General features: G+C 38.5%; 1 protein-coding gene across 7 annotated transcripts in view; it reads left to right on the forward strand.

Annotated features, from left to right (window-relative positions):
• GPM6A (glycoprotein M6A) overlaps nt 1-19,213 on the forward strand; it is a 246,881-nt gene that overhangs the window by 175,267 nt on the left and 52,401 nt on the right. The gene's annotated exons all lie outside the window — the stretch shown is intronic.

Here is a 19,213-nt window from a genome sequence, read left to right on the forward strand (position 1 = left end):
GATGATCACCCAATGGGAAAGATTCCTTTTTTAAAAAAAAGTAAATTTTTGGAAGTAGAGACATAAATAATGAAATAAATTGCAGAAATATTGCAAAATATATTATCAGGCATTGGATTCTTTATGAAAAAAATTGTAGCAGCATCTGTTTTTAACAGTTTCATGGAAAATTAATTCACATATCGTAACATTCTCCCACTTGAAGTTCGCAATCATTGGCTCCTAGTGTAGGGGCAGAGTTTTGAAGCCATCAGCACTGTCTCATTTTAGAACTTTCTCGTTACCCCGGAGAGGAGCCTCCCTGCCATGAGCAGTGCCTACCCCTGTCCCCTTCCAGTTTTCCAGCCCCTTCTGTCGCTGTAGATGGGCAGCTCTGTTTGGAAGTGGTAATCCATTTTGGTTTTGTTTCTGGAGTTCTTAGTATTTGAATTAAGGTCTCACCCTGGAGGTTGCAGGGAAAGGAAAAGCCGTCACCTGCGCCTGCCCTTGACACGGGCGTGTTTATTTCTGGAGTCTGTTACCTGCCCATTTAATTATCCAAAATAGACATAAAAAACTGAATAAAAGTGCATAGCTTTTGTGGATCAACATCCACCTGAAATATTGGTAGAGGAACCTTGTATTTTAATACAAATACAATGTTAAATTGTAATAACATTAATTTTCATTTCATTCATTCAACACGTATTTATTGAGATCCTATTGTGTGCAGCAGCGCAGTGCTTACAGTCGTGGGCTCTTAAGTAAGGGCCACCGTTTTAGTTTCTAAGGAAGTTCAGGGTGGTTGAATTTTAGAACGTGTCTTCACGTCTGTACATGAGATTCTGTGTCAGTAAATTCAGGATGACAGTAGCATCCTCCACAGAAAGGAAGTAAGAGGCCTTAATACAGGACCCCGGCGTGAAGTAAGCTTTAATGTCTTTAGCTATTATTCCTGTACCTTCTGATCTTCCATCACTACTACTTACATTTCAGACATACCCGGATGAGCATCTCTCATTTTAAAAGTTCTATTTTTCTATTTTTTTAATTCCCAAGCAAAGATCTTGTTATATATCACTCTCTGTCATTCTCTCTCTTTCTGTCTGTCTGCATTTATTTATTGACAATAATTCACTATTCAGGAGCTATGTCATTTTATCAGTATTCCCCAAGTGTTCAGTTTATATAAACAATATCTATTCTTTTCCTCTAATTTTCCTCTAATTTATAATCTGCATTTGGATCTTGACTTAATCTTAAAGTTCTCAGCATATTTCATTAACCTCAGAGTCTTTCGAATAAATTTTTGTAAAATACCCTAGAGTTCTATAACTTGAAAAGGTGTAAGAGATAAAAAAAATAATTCAAGAAATGTTGTATTAGTTGTTTGGGCTTTTCTCAGATGACTTCTAGTAGATCTGTCCATTCTGAGCATCATTAACCTACAATTTGATGTCAATAACCTGTTCTTGGGAATTGCTTGCAAACTGTGTAACCACATGGGTCAATTTGATTTGAGGAGACAGTGTTTTAGATTTAGGTGAAAAAAAAAAGAGCATTTTTATATTCTTTGCGTTTGTATTCCAAAGAATAAAATCCCTTCCCTCTGAAAGAGAGAACTGTTATCTCCCCTCATTAAAATAAAATTCCTCATATTTTAGAGATACTAGATTTTTCTTTCACTACAAAGCTGTGTGCAATCATGGTAAACATTAAAATCTATGGGAAGATATAAGACAAAAATTAACAGCCCCATTTAGCCCTCCCCCAAACCCAAGATTCATTTTCAGGATAACAATCATTAATAGATTCATGTATAAATGATTCTTGTATAAATTTTCAAGGAAAATATAGAGTATCAAATATAAGGTTAATACTCATAATCTGTCAGTAACTAAACCGAGTTGTCTTTTAAGTTGTGTAGGGAGACTGTCGGGATAGTTCTGAAGTCTTTTTCAAGAAAGAGGAAAAGACCCTCAAAATTCACAACAAAAATTATTTAGTCAGAAGAGGGAAAAACGGGCACAGGAAGAGAGCATTTTACACTTTTTTAAAAAAGATTCAATTACTTTTTCATCTTGATTTTTTTAATCTTTCATGCAAAGTTGTCTTGAAGAATTATCTACTTGTAAATAAGAACATGATCTCGTCTTCTCATCATCTTAGATTCCTTTACCTTCTGTTTTGTTGGGTTCCATGTATGAAAAGTCACAAAAACCACTTCCTTTTCTGAAGGAGGTCATCATCATAAAGCAGATAACCACTTACAGAAACTCCACATAGCCACAGCCACGGGGAGCTGGACACTTTCGTCGGACATTTCCCCAGAGACTCAAGCCCGGAAGGGCCCTCAGAACCACGCACGCCCTGGCTGTGCTGGCCGCTGGGTGGGGTCTTGACGGTTTGCGGTTGGCTGAATATGTGAGCTAAAGATTTCATCTTGCATAATATTTTTATAATGTAACTGTTTGTTGCTTGCACACATTACGGTCAACAGCCAATCCCCACTGCCAAGGAGAGTGGAGTCTAGCAATTTTGTGACTGTGATTTGCTTATAAATGGAAGAGATGCACTGCCTTGTATAAATTCACGTGGATTTGGAAACAAAACCTGATGTCCTGGCAGCTTTTAAAGGGTTAAATAGAAAGCCCACCGCCTCCTGGGCACTGGAGGTAAACTGATGTCTTGTGTGCTGAGACTTTGCTTTTCCTGCTGTGCCCAGTGGAGGACCAGAGAGATGTGCTCATTATCTTGCATTTATTTTTATACACCAGGACTTTCATACTGTTACAACCCCAGGAGCAATCACCGAAAAACATTCCTTGTTTTTGTAAATCTAAAGTTTTCTCGATGTTCCTTTTAGCATCTACAAAAATGGTCATTTCTAGACTTAATTTGCTATTTACTCCCTGGTGGCTCAGCCTGATGGCCTCTGCCCATTTCTCCCAAGAAACAATTCACATTTATGCAGTGCCGTGCAGTTGGAAAGATTTCTCACATGTAAACTCACGTGCTTGGAATTAAACTGATGAAGCCAGCAGATTTGACTGATTCTAGCCACGTTGAAGACTTTTTCATCATATTATTTACTACTCAGTATTGAGTTCTCAAAAGTTGTTATTCATTTTCAGAAAAACGTTACTGACGAGAAAGCGAAATGCCTCTGTTTTCTTATGTCTGTTCCTAATTTTTCCAATTTTTAAAAAGGAAATGAGGTAAACAAGAGAAAATGCTATTTGCTAAGCTCTTTGTTTTTATGTCTCAGGTCTGCTGGGTGTTTTAAAATAACTAACACATATTTTAAACCTCACAGTAGCTCTTTGATATTATCCTGGTCTAACAGTTTAGGAAGCAGAGGCTTGGAGAGGTTAGGTGTGTTGCCTCAGTTCCCTCCACTGGCCTGAAGTGAGGGCAGCCATGATCAGACTGAGGCCTTCCTGCCCCAGGGCAGACCTTCCCCCAACACATTGCACTGGTCACTCTCCCATTCTTTTTCTGTGGTTTGAAATGGAAGGTTTTATAATGTGTTTGCAATTATATAATCAACGTTATATTATTTTATTTATTTTATAATAACATTAGGCTTTTAATCCACTTGTTATTCTGTTGCTTGCTAATCTGTTCAAACATCTATAATCTGTGATTTTTACTTTTATTTTTGTTCTAGGAGAGTTTTTTTGTTCATCAACCAAGGGTTATCTTTCTTCTTTTTTGGATACAAGGCTGCTCTCCCTTCTTCTTCCTGTAGTAACATTTTCCTGTAGGCCTACATGGTTCTTTTAGATGATTTCTCATTTCACATATATTTTTGGGAGGTTCACTTCCGGTGCTTTTTATTTCTGTGCCTCAGTTTTTCCATCTGTTAATGGGGAGAGGTCCTTCCTCCTGCTACCTGTCTCGCTGGTGATATATTTTTCGTGAATTATAAATTTAGGGGTGTAAATTTACCCAGTCTCTGATCTGCCCAATCTCTGACTGTGTACATGATAGATTGTTACTTTCCTTGTAAAGAAGTACCATTTATGGTGAGGACTTCGGTATAATGAGCATTCATGTTGGCCCTTACCCTTGCTGGAGGGACCAGAAGAACTGTGTGTACTCCCCACTTGTGTAACTGAGCTGCAGTGTGCATCCTATGTCAGTTATTTATTGCTGAATAACAAACTCTAGCAACATAAAGCAACAATAAACACTTTTTCATACCCTGCTGTTCCTCTGGGAGTAGCTTGGCTCGACAGTCTTAGATCAGGCTTCTCCTGAATCAGTCTTGCAGTAGACTGAAGTCACATGTCCGTGGGGTCTGTGGTCACATGATGGTCTAACGGCTGGAGGGTCCACTTCCGAGGTGACTCACTCACAGGCTGCTCCTGCCATGTTGTCCTGGCTGTCGGCAGGAAGCCTCAGTTCCTTCCCATGCGAGCCTTTCCACAGGACTGCTTGGGCATCTTCATGGCTTAGCTGGCAGCTTCTCTCAGAGTGATTGAAGCTGCTGTGCGCTTTATAAACTAGCTACAGAAGTGAACAGTGTGACATCTGTCCTACCCTTCGGTTACACAGATAGGACCCAATGCAATGTGGGAAGAATTTCTTAAAGGCATCAATACCCTAAGTATCGCTGGGAACCATCTCAGAGGTTGTACACACCCCAGAGTAAGGCTCCTTTATACTTTCCTAAACCTATTGATTGTCCCATATTTGCCTCCATTGTTTTGCTATTGTTTCTTCATCAAATAGATAATACTCTTTTTATACTCAAAGTTGCTATCTATGCTTATAATCTCAATTCACTCTGGGAGGCCAGTGTCTTATCAAAGGAGCAGTTTATTTTACTTGTTCTTTCAGTGCTTATCATGCAGGTCATTTTTCAAGACCAATTTGACAGTGTACAACTATTAATAATGGCATTATTATCTAGATTTCTTCCATTATATACAGATGTTCCATAAATTCATGTATCTTAGCTCTGAGATTGTTTTTTCCAGATTACATATTCTATTGCCTGTTAGATATCTAGGCTTTTATATCCCAGGGACAACTCAAATTTATGTTTGTCTGTGTTTTCCCTTTTGCTCGCTCCATATTTTATCCTGTCAAATTCAACAAATGGTTCTACCATATCCCAGTAGCTTGTCATCTCTTGACTGGACCATGTCATTAATCTCCTAAATGTTCACTCTTATTTCTTATTTCTTTCTCTCCCTCGGTAATCCATCTTGCAGAACATCCTTCAGTGACTCCTCATCACCTTGTAACATACCCTACACTCTGTTCTTTCTTTAACTCTTACTGCTTCCTTCATCACCACCTCTAACTCCTATAACCTTCTAGAACATACTAGACCCCTAATCATCTGAATAGCCTGAAATTCCTGATGCATCAGACCTTAGCTCCTGTGGTGACACGCTCAACCCTTGAAGCCTTTTCTCCTCTTACTCTCTCTCTTACCAACAGAACACCAAGTCATCTTTCAAGGCTCAATGCAATGGTTACCTCTTGTAGGAAAGCTTTCCCTAATCTCACCTTATAACTGATACCTGCCTGACTTCAGTTTTCTTTACTGATAGCCTGCTAACTCACTGATGTCAAGGGTTATGACTAATTCTTTCCAAACCTCCTGAGCTCATTGTAACGACTGATACACAGAAGTCATCAAGCAAAAGGCTAATGAATGAAAACAGAAATTCATTCATGTGACCTGGGTAGATGTATGACTAGACTCCTTGACTCATTCAGGAATACTACAGAATTACCTACAATACAGTCAGTTGTGTGTGTTAATGGTATTTCCAAGAAATTATTTATTGGGCTTACAGAGAAGTAAGTCCTACTAACATTTGATTGGAAAAGTTTATTTATATAATTTTATGTAGAAGCAATTCATAGTTTCTTTATTATTTCTTTATTATGTATTATTTCTTTATTATATTTCTTTATTATTGGATTGAACTTAAGGAAAATATGATTTAGTTGTGATTATTTCATACTGAAGTGTTTGAAGATAAATGTTTTTAGTTACCCTGAACCTCAGTAATTGAAAATGTTATGCTGGTTATATAGTTCCAAAGTTTCATTTTAGAACTAAAAAATTACTTTTCTTCTTAAAAACTGTAAGATAAATTTTATGTTTGGTTTTCCTGACTACATTTGAAATCTAAAATTTTGATTGTGACATTCATGTAATTTCAGACAAGAATACAGGAATTTATCTTGGCTATAGCTAAGAATGCCATATATATACTTTTTCATTTAAAACATCTTTCAGTATGTTTATCAATTGCCAACCAGAAATGCCATGTTGTTTTTTACAGTATTATTATTATTTTTTCCTCCTATAGCTACAACAAATTATATTTCTCTGAGTCTTTATGCTGTTGTAATATAAGAGAGAATTTTAAATTTAAAAATATTTTCTTTTGCCCTTACAGTATCATAATGTTCAAATTATACAAAAGTGTTTTTTTTTTAAAGATTTTCTCTCTGGGTCTCTATATCTTAAAGACACAATTGAAAAGTGCCTAAGAGGAAAAAAAAATGTGTGTGTTTGTGATATATACAAATATATGTATGTTTCTGTGATACAGAGGAACAAGGATACAGAATCAATGACTGTTCACTTTGTTGCTGGAATAAAATTCTTGGACGTTGACATCTGAGGTAAATAATTAAGAAAGTGAAGGCAGAGTAATTAACTGCATGTTTTCTTTATTTTAGTTAAAGAAATAATTTATAGGGAGGAGGTATAGCTCAGTGGTAGAGTATGTGCTTAGCATGCACAAGGTCCTGGGTTCAGTCTCCAGTACCTCCATCAAAAACAAAGAAATAATGTATAATTCTATTCTTGCCTTTTGTCACTGGCATGTAAATTCTGTATATGTAGGTAAAATAAATGTGAACATCTTTCTAGATACTAGCCTTGTGCATAATCTCTTCTTAAATTTAAATGTTGGTATTGTGCTTTGAAGTAAATAACCAGCACCTTGAAAAGAAGTACATTTTAAAATGTAGTCACTTAAGAATCTGAGCTCTAAAGTTTAACATTGAGTGTTTTGAGGTTGTTTTTATTTCTATTTAGGTTGTTCCTTTGTGTTTAAATTATGAAATAGAAACTTAACGTTAAGCCGCCAGTCTACAGAAAGTCGGAAGTTTGGGGTTGCTTGTCAGACGTTTCTTTGTCTTTTTTTGCTTAGAAATTACCTTTGTGGCCGAAAGGATTGCACTTTCCACAGGGCACTTTTCCTGGGGCTTAACTGTACCTTATAGCTTAATTCCTACCTCCTAACCCAAGGATCTTGTACTTATTGTTGTTATGTTAATCGGCTAACTTGAGCACATCACAGTCTTCCATGCAGCCCACCAGGCGATGTGCGTGCATCTAGCCAATGTGCAGCATTCTTCAGTACTGGTGCTCTGCTTGGAATTAGCTGTGGGTGGGAAAGGGATCAGGACCACAAGAAGCAGCTGACATACCTGCTCCTTAAGTTACATTGAGAAACAGTGAGTTGGTAATACTTTTAGTAGGGATTTTGGAGACATATGGATTTATGGAGTGGAGCCCAGAGCCTTCAAGGTGGAGTAATTGGTGTAATCAAAACACTGAGGAGAAAACACTTCTCTATGAAGGCTGGACCTGCCTGATCCTTTGATACATGTTGGGGTGCAGTTGCGTGGCCAAGGGAATGACAGATGAGGGAGGGCCGAAAAGGTGGTGATGAGACTTGATGCAGAAGGCAAAACACGAGCAAATGTTGGACATGACATAGGCCCTTGCCAAGTAATATATATTTAAGTTGAATCGAACACTGAAAATGGAAATAGTATTTTCAATTTTAAAAAAAAGTTCTCAAAATTGGTATGAAGAGAGTTGGAAAGTAGAGAAAAGAGTTTGGAAGACTATCTAGGAAGCTGTTAGTTTAGACATGAGGGGGCAAAGAGTTTCCTGGAAGATAATAAAGAATTGATTTAAATGCCAAAGAGTAAAATATCTTATTTAGTGAAGCGAGTAGGAAAATTGGAGCGTTGAATAAGATAATTTATGAAAGTAAAAACAAATTGTTTCAGGGTTTATTAATTCAGTTAAAACTATTCACTAGAGAGATTTCCTTTTAAAATGACATTCCTATTTTTATCTCTGAAACATAGTTATCTCCAGTCTGTTTCACTTTGAGAGTTTTCATTTGAAATCTGAGATAAACAATTTTTTTTCTGTTTGTTTGTGAATTTTATTAACCCAACTGTGTTGGTTTGTTCATAATCACCTTCCAATCATTTTGAATAGCTTCCTCCTAATAAAGGTAAAACATCACTAGATATTACTTTTAGCATATGTAAATGTAGATTACATGTTAAAACTAACCTATTTTTATGGTTAATAATAACTGAAGGATGCTGACCATAAAGCTTCAAATATTAATCTCTGAGATTGTTTCACGTAGCATAGCAGCAGGATGCGATTGTGGACCTAACTCTGGAAATGAGTTTGTGTCTGTGGGTTTTAACTTGGCGTTCCATATGGGAAATGTAGACACAAAGTCCGTGGGAACACCAGTGGAACTGATTCAATGATACTTCCCAAAACTGGAGAACATTCTGTCTTTAGTTGTTAGCACTTTGCCAACCATGATGCCTGCCTTTCTAACCATTGGACTGACAGGCGGCATTTACTCTACACAGATGGAACTGTAACACAGCCTCATGGAGTAAGCTGTTTCCTTGCCTCGCGGTCTAGATGAGGCACCAAATCCCTTTTAAGAAAATATATATTCCGGCCAAGAGGGAGATGCCGCAGGAAACAGTTTATCATACAGGAAGAGATCTTTGTCCCTTAGGCTGCATTTTCATGTAAGAGAGATAGAAGCTAATTGAGGTGATAGAAATGAGCTGTTTTCCCTAATTATAATGTGTCAAAAGTGGACATTCCCAGCAGTTGAGGGATTGAAGCCAATCTGCAAACACCTGGGAAACGTGTCTTCTGCCAGGTTGCTTCTCGGGCCCCGCCCCTCCTTCTTGGAGCCTGAGGAAGGACACACTATTCTCGAGGAGGACAGGAGGGCCAGCAGTGACTGGGCTGGAAAGACAAGCAGACATTAATCAGGCAAACACAGGAGAACTGCAAGTAGAGAGGACACGTGTACAAAATCACAGGATTGTAAATAAGCTCATCCAAGTCGGGAAACTGTTCAGTACTCTGTCCACTGAAGAGCTTAGATTCTGAGGAGGCCGGGAAGAACCCTGAGGACCTTCCCAGAGGGCAGGGACTTGATAATATTTGCATTTGAAGCCATCCTCCTGTGCTGTTAGAAGGGAACAACCTGTGCAAGAAACGAGGAGAATAGACATGCTCTTCCTAAGTAAGGAGCGATCTGTGTAAATGGTAATGGGATGGAGAGAGAAGCAGGGACGAATGGGCAAGTATCACCAGCTAGAAGGGACGGAACGTGGTCTGTGGGGATGTTCAGAGAAAGGGGGAAAATGGAAGACTCCAAAAACGAAGAAGCTGAAACAGAGAAGTGCAAACTCTTAACACACGTGTACTTCCGCAACGTGCTGCGGGGAGCCCTGTGCGCCCTGTCGCCAGCATTTCCCGAGGGTTCCCGCACACGTAAAAGCCGAGGCTGCGGCCAGTCTTCACTCACGTGAACTTCGAGGACCGTGCTGTCCTTTAGCGACAGGTCCGCTTTGGGTACGAGTCAGTAGATGTTTTTAACAGGAGTGTAGTCACGGGATCTGGCCTGTCTGCAGTGACTGAAATGGCTACGGCCGTGAGAGCGTGGCCTGCCAGCCGAGTGCTAAACGGAAGACGGCAGAGTATAGTCAGACCTGACGGAGGCGGGGGAAAAATGATGCTGGAGCAACTCTCTCCTCCTCTGATGACTCGCGCTGGCCCGTTAGCTGGGGGTACATGGTCCTCGACAGTTTTCAGAAGAGTGTCTTAAGAACAGGAACACACATCCAGAAGACCATGACATTTTACTTAATATGCCAAACAAAACAAAAAACCAAAAGTAAGAGTGGTTTGATGATACCTATGGCTTTTTACGTGCGTGTCCATTTTAAGTAGCCCCACGTAGAACTCCGCTATTATGGGAGTCGAGACATCATGTCCTGCCCCATGTTCATCGTTTGAGCAGAGGAACAGAACTTCTTCTAGACATGAGTTATTACAGAAAGGACACTAAAGAACATACTACTATATGTTTGAAAGCCATTGGCTTAACACCATGAGCCCCTTTTACTTCATATTCCCTCATTTAGTGATTTAATATTGAATTCAGTCTAATACTTCTTACAAAAGGCAAGAAAAAGGCACTGAGTTCTAGGTTTCTTTCTTTTTTAAAAAAATAAATTTAAATATTGCCGTCTGCACGACAAGAGATTATCTAGGCCACTTCAATGAATTACAGTTTGCCAAATGACTTGCTTGGTATCAGACAAAACAATAAGGTTGGCTTTCTGATTTGTTTCAGTTAGTGCACTGATTATATATATATATAATCTAGATGTATGTTGATAACTTACAGATACAGCCTTATATCAATTTATTAAAAAAAGATTCAGCTCGTCTGCTGTCTAACATTTAAGATTTTCAAGAGATACACTTCATCATCATCATCATCATCTAGCTAATTTTGGAGACTACCTTTTAGACCAAATATAATCTGGCAGAGGTTTAGGAATATAAAAATAGAGCCCTGGGGAAAAAATGAACATATAAAGGGCCCGTGCTCTAAATGGTGTCATATTTCTGATATGTCCATTTTGAGCATCAGAAGCTTTATTCTAATTTTGATGGGTTTCACATTTCAGAAACTTGCCTATAAGGGTATAAAATACCATGTTTGCTTCAGATTTAGGCCTTTAATTCTGGTCTTTCAAGAGACCACACAAAGTTGGTTGAGAATGACTGGGTTCATGATACTGTCTGACTTCTATGCAGCTTAAACTACAGGCAATTTAAGAAGACGTACCCAAGGAATTAACAAAATAACTTGTAATATTTTCTCACTAAGGAATTACAAAAAGCTCCCGGTCAGAGATGGCTGCAGAAAGTGCTTCTGTAATGGTCCTGTTTAGATCCTCTTCCTTGTTTTCCTAGTGGTTCCCCCATCGGATCCTGATTTCCTCTCTTTTACCAATCTGCATGGTGTGCTTGTCCCAACCTGGATGAGTGTTTTGTGGAGGGGGAGGGGCTGCTGTTGATGTTTACATTAATTATATGGAAATTGCTGCCCTTCTCTCTGGAACGGCTCAAAATGTGCACTTTCAGTGCAGCAGATGGTGAGTGCACCCCTCTTTCTTTACTCTTCCTACTGTTTCTGCTGTCCTAACGAGAGCCCTACTCATCTCTCACTTTGCGCTATTAAAACTGACACCTGATTTCTTTGCCTCAGGTCTTGTCCCAGCTTAAGTTCATCATCCACACTGCAATCAGTGCGCTCTCTCTTGAATGCAGATCTGACCACGTCACTCTCTGAATACATAAAGCTCACGCTGGTTAGCATGAAGAAGCCCCCCCGCCCCCAGTGCCCCATGTGACTCCCACCTCCTCCAGCCCCGGATCACATCTGTCCTCACTCTGCCTCCAGCGCACACCTGTTATGTTGACAGTGATGGCATTTGTCTCCACAAACCATGACGTTTCTTGAGCAGTTTGTATATTTGGTCCTCCTGTACTCTCTGCCAGTCTCATCTTCCTTTACGTGAATGATCCCCACGTATCATTAACAATAAGAGGAATTTGTGAACTACTCAATCACATCATCTCAGAGGGAAGGCTGATAGTCTCTCTGCCAGGCACCCTCGCTCCCTTGAGGCAGGGGCTTCCCTTGTGCATCCTGGGACTGCTAGCACCTAGCTTGGCACATAATAGGCAACAAACGTGTGTGGAACTGAATCAAACAAAGCTCATGTTCTTGCTCTTTGTCCTTTGCTGATTTGCACATTAAGCATGCTCAGTACAGTGGCAGCTGCAGCTGACTCTCAGTGTGGAGGGACACTCCTCATCTGCTTTAATTTTTCAATGAAATTCATTCGCCGACTAGAGAATAATTGCCTTGGGTCTCTAAGATGAACCCGCTGCCTGCAGTCTCAAGTGATGCTGACATTTCAAAGGCAGACACTTAATGGATACCAGGATAACAGACTCAGCACGTGAAGACTTCGTGTATGGGGTGAAGAATCTGGTGTTTCGTGCCTTTTCTGATTGTTCATCAACATACGCTCACGAGCGATTTCTTTCTTGTCTTCATCTTTGTAGTGTGGGCGGTAGATCAGAGAGAAAAGCAAAGCTCTTTTGGCTTTACTTTAGAGAAAAGGAATAGTGAAAAGGGAAATTGAGGCCCTGGCAAAATTTCTTACTTTTCTATCTTTTTCTTTTCACTGTGCTGAACAATTCAGAGTTCTCTGCAATTAAAATACACAATCATGGGCTTGAGGTCTTTCTTGTGATAAAACTTACGTATTTGACTTCAATTCCCTGTAACAGAGATATAGTGCGTACCAGAAGTTTTGAGATATGCCCTCTTTTCATTATTATTTATTTCAAAATATATTCTGATTTCCTTTTTTATTTCTCCTTTGGTCCATGGGTGATTTGGAAATATATTGCTTTAGTTTGACATATTCAAAATTGGAATTTTTCCCTAGCTAAAAAAAAGATTATTTGTAACTTAATCCCACTTTAGTGCAAGAACATGATAAATTTCAAAATTTTTGACATTTGATGAAACTTCATTGCTCACTCTGTGGCCTGTTTTGATAAATATGCATTTAATAAGGACGTATATCCAATAGTTCATTCTTAAATGTAAATTATTTTAAATGTCTAATTTTGTATTCGTTCCTGAATAATGGATTTTGCAAACATAGCTATTCAATACAGAGGGTCAAATAATGTAGAGAAAAGTTGACAGTGTAATCCAGTTTTTGGAAATGAATATTTAAAAAACCATTGATAAAGCAATGCATTATTGGTGTATTCTGTACATCTACATATCAGTTTCATAAATGGTTCTGGGTATTTAATTTACATTTTAAGCAAGTAAGACATTGTGCACACTTATCTAATCCATGATACAGTAGAGCATTTGCAACCACTCTGAAACAGGCCAACCCCCCCGAAGGAGTAGAGGGAATTACTTTATGTTGTGGATGTACACGGTTCATGCTCCAGAACACAGGTCCTGTCCCACTTCATAGAATGAGCAAAGCACAATCCAAGGATATTGTGAGATTTTGGTACTTATTTGGTTAAATAATAATTTAGCCCACTTCAAGGGAACAAAGCTTTATGCATGTTTTGCCCCCACACATTTTATTTTCAAAACATTCAGGGTATTTTTAATCAAATAAGACTAAAATATTACATTAACAGCTGGTTCCATGAGACACATGTGGGCTTTAGTTAGAATAATTTACTTCTTGCCTCTAACTTTTTTTTTTATTCTTACTCTTCCTTCCGTAAATGCCATCGCCCTGATTCTAAGTTGCCATTGATTGCCAAGACCCACCATTAATTTAAGTAACAACTTTTCAGGAAAAAATTGAACTTTTGCTTTGAATTATACAATAATTGTAAGACAAATCCTAGAAACATTAAACTGTTAAAGAGAGAAGTTATGTTACAAAATTGAGAAGTTATGGATTTTATTAAAGCCAACTAAATGTTAGTTTCCCTGCTGAGCAGTTCATACAAGTAGATGAATGAGACATACATTTTAGACTGAAAGAGTCCAGAACCCAGGGTAGGCATTAGCAGTGCAGACCCATAATTATGCAATCTGTTAAGTCTGTTGGCTTGCATGTCTGACGGTCCCATGGGAGCCTGGTGTCCTGATTGTGAAGGGTCATGCACTTCAGGTGGAGAAAGCTAGGGTGGCTTTCGTTAGCGATTATATCCCCCAGTACATACTGCAAAGGCTGAGACGGTGGCATATGTGGAAAATAGATTGGAAGAGAACCATACGTTTCATGTTTGAAAGTAATGCAGAAAATTCTTAATAGTCTGACCTAAGATGGTAATGACGAAGAAGCAGAATCGACATGGTTTTAGACGCGATTTAGGAAATTCAGATAGACTGGAGCCCGGTGACCAGAGGGACTGGAGACATAAAGGGACAAAGGGAAACTTCCTATGTTTCTAATGTGTGGATTTAGGGTTCTGAATTCAATGGTTTTCAGCCCTAGCAGCTTCATACGAGATAATGCAGAAACAATTTATCTTTGATTATGTTGAGGTTAAGGGGGTGCCTGTGGATAACGCTGGGGAAGCAGTTATACAGTTCTGATTCTTAGGAGACAGTTTCTACTACAGAGAGAAATCTGGGGCTTATAAGGAGGTAATTTCCAAAATTTTGATAATGGATGAGGTCATGGAGGGAAAGGGTACAGCTTGGGAAGGGGACAGACTCCTGGGGACCAGCAACATTTATAATATGGGACAGGAAGGAGGCCGGGAGGGCAGATGGAGAAGCTGAAGCCAGTGGAGAGCTGGGGAGGAATGGGGAGAAATGGGGAGGAATGGAAGAAGACAGGTAAAGGGGGATTTTCAAGAGTGAAGTTAGTAATGCCGGATGCTGTGGAAATCTTCAAATAAGAGAACTGGAAAGCTCTGTTTGGATCTGGAATGTAAGTGAGTACTAATGGCCTCATTGGAAATCATTTCAAGAGAATGATCAGGTAACCTCGAACTGTAGAGTCAGAATTGCAGAGTCAAATCTGAGGATTGGGGGAAGAAAGGTAGGAGACACGAGAGCGGCATTTCAATAGTATTAAGCAGCTGCACTGCTGAATGTTGGAACGAGGATAAACTTGCAGCCTGGGTCTGTATGCATTCATCTGCCCATCCTCTCCTTCTTTTCACACTTTCATGTTTGCTGGTGACATTTAGAGGGCTGCTTCTAAAATGCCTTTCAGCGGCCTCTGTAGTGCTGCTTAAAATGCCACCCTTTCAGCTTTAATTTTGACAGTTTTTTGAAAGAAACATGAACACGAAATAAACTCTTCTAAAAACTAAAACAGTCATATCAATTATGGTAACATAAAAATGAAACATTTGTCCTAATCTAACAGTTGCTTATCTCTTTACCTCGGTAGACACATGAAGCAAAATTCATCCACCTCCAAAATGTTTCCAGGGCTCAAACTGTCTCACTGCTGTACTATCTTAATTTAGTTTTTTTCCTCCTATTTAGAAGCATTCATGGGGGAATTTTTCAAGAAAACAAAATTAGAGATTTTTTCTTTCTGCTAAAGAGGTTTGCAATGATACTTGCTGGGTTTTGATACTAGGGTCCACCAAGGAATTGATTTTAGTGGTTTTAACTGAAATTTTTAAATTATTTAAATTCTGTTCATGATTTGCACACAGTGCTGATTCTTCACAAATTTAAATAGATACCAGGTACCATCCAAAAATGTGTAGTGACAGAGTGTCGTAAGACTCATTTCCCACATGTGTTCTTTTTATTACACCACTAGCGATTTTGGTAGGATTTCTATCTTAAATTAAATATATTACCCAACATGATATGATTCCAGCTGCCACTTTGTAACTTTTGAATGTTTGGTTAGATCAAGCACAATAAAATATGTTTGATACGGTAATCTAAATTTATTACCCTGTTCCTACTTGACTCCCTAAAATTTAACTAAATCAACTGGAGAAAAAAAAAACAATCTTGTGTTTAAGAGACAATATTTTCTATATACTTATCTTAGCAAGCTGTTGGTCAAATATTATTTTCTACTTTTTAAGTTATTTTTGAAGTACTTAGCTTTATATCTTCTATTTTCTCCAATATTTTTAGATAATTCTCAGATTTGTTTGAGGAATAAAATGATCGGTGACAAAACCCCTCTTACGAGAAAACATATGAGCAGTCTGATAATTTCTAAAAATTCACTTCTTCATATTTAGAAGCAGATTAACATATTAAAAGGAAAGTCTTAAGAAATCATCATAGCTTAGCACACTGGGAGAAACCAAGTGACTCAGACTTCTGATGGTTCGTCAAAGTATTTTTAAATTGTCCTTTTTTTTACTACCTTAAGAATGAGAGGTTTAATATTATTCAAAATGTGACTCATGAATGACATTCATTAAGAAAAAGATTTCTCTGTGTTTTCAAGACATCTTCACCATTCTACCGGTCTTTGCATTTCGTATCTAAAGAAATTCCCCTGTTCATGTAGTTAGTAGCTTTCAATAACACTTGGTTCTTAATTATTAATTCTCAAACCGAGAATTAAACTACAGGCGCTAGTGATCTGGACGCTTAGAGAAAACACTTGTTTCTAGGAATAAACGGTATTTGTGTGTGTGTAGAAAATATGGCAGATTTTTGTGCCTGAGGCCTTTTGAGGGAAACCTCTGTCCATAGACATATGACAAAACACAGCTAATTTATTATTATTTATAACTGAATGTGTATTTCCTTGGCAAAAATAAATATCCCAGTTGACTAAATGGCATGACATGAAATTCTGGGAGAAGAGCGAAGTAAATAGAAAAATATATACCAATCTTTAAATTCAGGCCAAGAACTTGGTGAGAACTTGGGAATAATTAGGAACTTAAGCTGTCAAATGTAAAATAAAATAAAATATCTTCTATTCAGCACCTTGTCAGCCACAGCTGTGGTTCTCCCTAATGCTTGCTTTAGACTTACACCAAATGCGCTGCAGTTTCTTAGAATAAGATATGACCACCTCCACAAATTATGTCAGTTTTGGAGTTAATTTTTTTTTTCATAAAAGCAAAGGCTACTTAGGCTTCAAAAATAAGCCATGAGTTTTTAAAGTTAAGCTTTTAAAAATCAATCTGATATCTACCGCACCTCTAACTCTGTATAACTAAAACAAATAGCAGATGGTGTGTGGGGAGGGGAGGGGTGGCGAGGACATCTGAAATGAAAATTCATGGAATTTCTTTGACTTACTCAAATTATCTGCACACAGAATTATTTACGAGTATGAGCACACCGATCCGCTTTAAATTCAGAATTACGTTATATCTTCGCATTTTGTTTATTTACCCAAGTATTTGCGCTCCTCTTGTCTAGAGTAGAGTGAAAGTTTTTAAAAATTCTGGTTACTGAACATTCCATCTCAGAACCCTCTGTCTTCCCATCTCTTTTGTCCCCATTTTGCCATTTTCACCACTTCCTTAGGAACATCTTCAGAGACGCTGCAGATCACAGGGGAGCCAAGGTCTCTGCCTGCTGATTCAGTGTCTGTATTTAGTTTGTTGGGGATGGTTTCAAGAAAAGATACGGAGGAGATCTTCTCAGGTCAGTGTTACCAACGAAAGCAAGATGGCAGTACCAGCAATAAGACAGTGACATTTTCAGGAGTTGTCAGTGGCCAATGATGAGCAGTGAACAGGGCAGCTTTATTTTGAGGTTGGGTGACCAAGAGGTGCTTTGGAATGAGAGAGCACCGTGGCAGTGAGCACCTCCCACCTCATGCCATGTTCCTACAACGATGGGTGCCCCAGGGGGCTCTACCAGTGGTACTACACGCCTAGCATCCTCCAAAAATCAGAATGGTTTCAGAGGTTTTAATTCGTGGACCCTCTTCTTCTGAATAGAAATGGAGATGCTCACCCTCTGTCACAGCAGCCAGCCCTCAGGGATCAGTATCATCAAATCATATGTTTGTACTCTTATTCAGATTCTTTTATTATATTTTAATTGGCTTTAAAATTTCTTGAGCATCTCGTTTTAAATGCCTTGCACTAAACATCTCCTCTTTTTGCATTCTTCTTGGATCCAAAGTGATTTTGAGCAGTCATTTTACAGTTGTGAGGGGATAGACAGATGGAGTAGTAAGTATTCTTGTTTGCATTTGGCCTTACACAAATTTCGAGGTAATGTCTATTAATAATGTAAGTATGCAAATTGGGGAGATTAATATTAATGCAAAAAGAATACATTACTTGTTTTTTCACTGAGTGCCAGGTGTCAGTTCTTTCTGGCTGGTACACTTTATGAAGGGCTGGTTGTCTGTTTCATTGAGTTGTAATCTTTTCTTTTTCTATTGAGATGGCAATGGCTAATATAATATAACCATCATAAGCCAATAACCCTCCTATAAATGTAGAATTGAGAGTGTGCATTAAGATACAGAGATGTAAATAGGACTAAGACAATACTAGGTGACAATCAAAGGCACTAAACTTTACTAACTTGGTTGCTGAATATGTGGAAGTTAAAGAGTTAACTACTCGGTGGCATAATAGAAATCCAGTATAGTTTTAAATAACATGGTAAATGAGCCATGTGTGTTAGAAATTAAACATTTATTTACCTATTAGAGATCACCCTTTGGGCTCGCAGTGCTATATTTTATTTCCTCTCATTGTTTTCCATTTTTCAGAGGTTAATGTTCACAGTAACTAACCATTAAAGGGATCAGCTAATCTCTTCAATAAACAGCGATGCTTTTTTATACTCCTTACTTTTGGATAAAATTACACTGGCAGACATAAAGTACGAAGAAGCATATGTAAAGCTGAAATTAGAAGTCCATCTTCTAATAGGAAATAGTTCTTGCAAAAATTTCTCAGTTACAAATTTCCAAATTATTTTTGAAGCCTCCCAAAATAGGATGTTTCTCCAAATAAATTTTCTTATTTGTATTTTATAGAGAAAGAATGTTATCTTGCTGATGATCAGTGATTGCCTGTTTCTAGCCAGTCTCATCCACTCTTGTAGAGGTTAACACTGATTACCAGCGGCAGAGACTTATAAACTGGTTAGTTCTGAAAGGCTGGCATCGTTAGGAGTGTGATGGGGAAAAACACTGCCTTTTACCAGGTTGTAAGATTCCTGAAGATGAAGTAAGTCAGACGTTTGTATCTCCATCACTGTATATCCTCTGACGTTTTTCCAAGCTGGTTCTCTCTCCCAAACTCTAGACTCACCTACCTAATGGCCTACCTGACATCTCCACCTGAGTACCTTACAGATCACACAAATTCAAACATGTCTAGAATGGAATTCACGATTTTCCGAAGCCTGTCCCATGCATTGGTCATTGACTTTCTATCTCAGCTAATGACAAGTACACCTTTCTCTTTGCTCAAAGTAAAATCCTGGGGATCACCTGGGACTCTCCTGTTTCTCTTCCATCCTTTCACCCACTCCGTGATGGAGTCCTGTGCCTCTGCCTTCACAGTGCATTCAGATCCGACCCCTCCCCACCACCACCACCTCCACTACCACCCTGGTCTGGT

The sequence above is a fragment of the Vicugna pacos genome, chromosome 26 (assembly GCF_048564905.1).
Source record: "Vicugna pacos chromosome 26, VicPac4, whole genome shotgun sequence".
In the NCBI taxonomy this organism is placed as follows: domain Eukaryota; kingdom Metazoa; phylum Chordata; class Mammalia; order Artiodactyla; family Camelidae; genus Vicugna; species Vicugna pacos.